Consider the following 3838-nt stretch of genomic DNA (forward strand, 5'->3'; position numbering starts at 1 on the left):
TTTTCAAACATGTTTCAGGTGATCTGTGTGATCCAGGAAAAGTGCAATAAAGCACTACAAGCTCAGAGAAGTGGCTCATTGTGAATAAATAAATAAAACATGTTTTGGAAAATAATGATTTCTGTGTGAAATCAACTTATTGTAAATTATGGGATTTCATCCCTAAATCTTTGTGTAATATATTAAAACGAGCATTTTCGGTGAAAAGATCCTGTAGTAAAAGACTTCCGTTGTCGCATAAATCAGATACCGCAGGATTTCTGTCCCGCGGCTCCTGGAACGGGTCAGACCGGGCCGGGGGCCGTGACAGAAATAAGGTGGTATCAGAGCTAACTAATAACTATTGAGCCACTGATCGAGCCACTGATTTAAGCCTATAAATTAAGTATTTAAGGAAATACTTAATTCTACAAATTGCTATTCTGTGATTATATGTTTTATTAACTGATTATTTGTTAGTTACAGTATGGGTAAACAAAAGCTTTCTGCTATCTACCACAAATTAGATATTGCATCTTCTTCTTCCAAAAACCCAGTAAACCTAGAAGAAGGAATCTTTATCCGGAAATCAAACTATGAAAATCCACTTACTCCAGAGAAAAGGAATTCGATACTTAAAAAGAGTCAGGAGAAAAAGAAACCCCGAACTAAGAAAGTTAGGTTTAACCCAGAAATCCAGGAATTTGGTAATAGTTCACCTTGGGAAGACAAACTAGACGAGAAATGGGCAAATCTCTATATGCTCGCTACCGTAGCAGAAAATGCAAATCCCTAAATATCCGTTAAGTTGGGGCTAGTAAGAAAAAAAATCACTCTCCAGTAAATAAATAAAATCCTAGTGTGTTTATTTCTGTTGTCCTCTGTATAAATTAGTATGCAATAAAACTTCAGTGTTTGTTTGTTAAACTTTGTTCCAAAGTTTTAACATTGCATTCTTGTATTTTGCATATATGCTATGCAGCATGAATGAGATATCGGAAGCATTTCAGAATCTCAACTTATATCCAGTGCCTATCGAAGTCTCTTACGACTTTACTGGTTACATTGCTGACATAGAAGAACCTGTGGAATTCCAAGCTCCACCGCTGGAAAAAGCTAAACCTAAAAAGAAGAGAAGATACGTAGGGTGGAGAAAAGTACGCCGTAGGAAACCAGCCACTAGGAGACTTCCTAAAATAGAAAATCCTGTGAGTATGAGCAAGGGAAAGGAAATAGAACCTGGAGAAAGTTCTAAACCACCAGAAAGGGAAACAGGGATCGACCTAAAACAAAAAGGAATAGAGATTGGAGAGAGTTCAAAACAACCGGGAGAAATCACATTCCAAGACGAAATAGATCGTCTATTGGCAAACTGTGATGTCATAAGCCCAATCCGCAGTAATCTGTACCCTTACCCGGCCACAGTCCAATTTCCCTTAAACATAGAACCAGCTATTCCGGAACCTTTAATCCACACCCGACCATTTGGCGAAATGGAAGAATGGTGGACAAATGACTGGCAATTCCAAAGCATAGTTAATAGTCCCTACACCTTCCTTCCACAATTCGATCCAGAACCAATCCCCAATCCTCCCATGAGTAATGAAAACCTAGCTAAACTTCGTCAGGTCGGTGAAGAACTGATAGGTACAGGTAATAGGATCAGGGAAATGGGAGAGCAACTATCTTGGAAATACGATGAGAGGGAGCATCACTACTAGAACTACCAGTCAACCAACGAAATAGTTAAGTCAGGAAACCATATTGTATAATAGTGTAAATAGTAACCTAAAACTCTGTAAAATAGGCAATAAAACTTTGTAAGATACGGTGTGTATGGATGCATATACAATATACAAAAACAAAATGAAAGTCGAGAAATCGACAATTTTGGTGATACTTGTCTGTTGTGATAATATCTATATGTTCATCTGTGCTGATTTTGTTATAAATAGGTAGATACTAATAATTCCTACCAATTAGCAGATGAAAAACGCTAATAGTGAACCAATTAATGAAGTCAATCAGTCTGAGCAAAACCAGGAAGATCAATATATAACCAGACAAGATATCGAGCACTTTATTGCTCAAGGGATAGCCAATGCTATTCCAGAAATTGTAGCTGCTGTTCAAAAGCCTGCCGAACCACAACAATTAAATCTTAGTAAACGTGCTCTGGAAGATAACGGCAGTAACAGCATAAATGGGGGCGGCAATCATAACAATCATGATCCGCAACAAGTCCCACTCCTAAAAAGAATGAAAGCTGCAACGCCTGGTTGCACTTACAAAGAGTTTCTTGCTTGCAACCCCACTGAATTTGCAGGTAACGAAGGGGCAACTGCAACACTGCGCTGGTTAGAGAAAACCGAAGCAGTAATTGCAATAAGCAAATGTGCTGAAGAGGATCAAGTGATGTATGCATCAAATCTGTTCAAAGAAGGGGCGCTAGAATGGTGGAACACGGTCCTACAGGCAAAAGGAAGAAGGATAGCCTATGCCATGAGTTGGGAAGAATTTAAGAATCTTGTAGAAAGAAAATTCTGTCCCGAATATGAAAAAGATCAAATGGCAAACAAATTCCTAAGTCACTGCATGACAGGGATAGATTGTCGTGGCTATACTTCGACATTCTTTGAATACGCAAGGGTAGTGCCAACACTGGCTTCGCCAGAACCGGTACTCATTTCCCGTTACATCTGGGGTTTAATTAGTGAGATCTGTAACATCGTTAAAGCTGCGAGACCTCGTACTATTGACGATGCTGTGGAATTAGCTAATACCCTAACAGATGAACTGGTGCGCACAAGAGACGAAGATCGCAAGAAGGAATTAGCTCAAAAGATTACCCAAGGATTTCGTACGGGTAATACCAAGAAAAGAGGAATAGGGCAATCCTCATCACCTCCTTTCTGAAGAAATTACAAAAAGAAGCATTATGGACAATGCAATATAATTTGCAATTTTTGCAAGGCAAAAGGACATCGTGAAGAAGACTGCAGGAGGAAAACAAGAATTTGTTATAACTGCAAAGAAATGGGACATTTCCAATCTGAATGCCCTAAATTAGTTAAACCAGTAGACAATAAAGCTAAAACAGTTGAAGGAGCAACCAAGAAAAATGCTCGTGCATTCCAGCTGACCACTCAAGAGGCCGAACTCATTCCAGATGTGATAGCTGGTACGTTCCTAGTACATGACGTGTTTGCAAAAGTATTATTTGACTCTGGTGCAAACCAAAGTTTTATTATTACTTCATTTTGTCAAGCTCTTAAGTTACCTTTAACCACTCTTAGGCAGATTTTTACAGTCGAAACAGCAGAAGGAAATTCTGTGAAAATAGATAAAGTTTGGCAAAAAGGAAAAATAGAACTATTAGGCCATAAGTTTTCTGCAAATCTGTTACCAATGAATTTAGCCGGATTCGATGTAGTATTAGGAATGGATTGGTTAATAGCCAACCATGCTCGAATCCTATGTGATAAAAATGCCGTAGAAATTCAAACTCCTACAGGAGAGGTAATTTTAATTACTGGAGATAAACCTCGAAAGCCACTAAAATTCATTTTAGTAATGAAATTGGGTAGTTATTCGAGAAAACAGGAAATGGTGTATATGATTTCCGTAATCATTAACACTAAAGATAAGGAACTTCAGGATATCCCGATAGTCTCAGAATACCCAGATGTTTTTCCAGAAGAATTACCTGGATTACCACCTGATAGAGAAGTAGAGTTTAGAATTCATTTAATTCCGGGTACTGCACCAATAGCTAAAACACCTTATAGATTAGCACCCACCGAAATGCTAGAATTGAAAAAGCAGTTAGATGAATTACTAAACAAAGGATTCATACAAC

The sequence above is a fragment of the Helianthus annuus genome, chromosome 7 (genome assembly GCF_002127325.2).
Source record: "Helianthus annuus cultivar XRQ/B chromosome 7, HanXRQr2.0-SUNRISE, whole genome shotgun sequence".
Taxonomy (NCBI): Eukaryota; Viridiplantae; Streptophyta; class Magnoliopsida; order Asterales; family Asteraceae; genus Helianthus; species Helianthus annuus.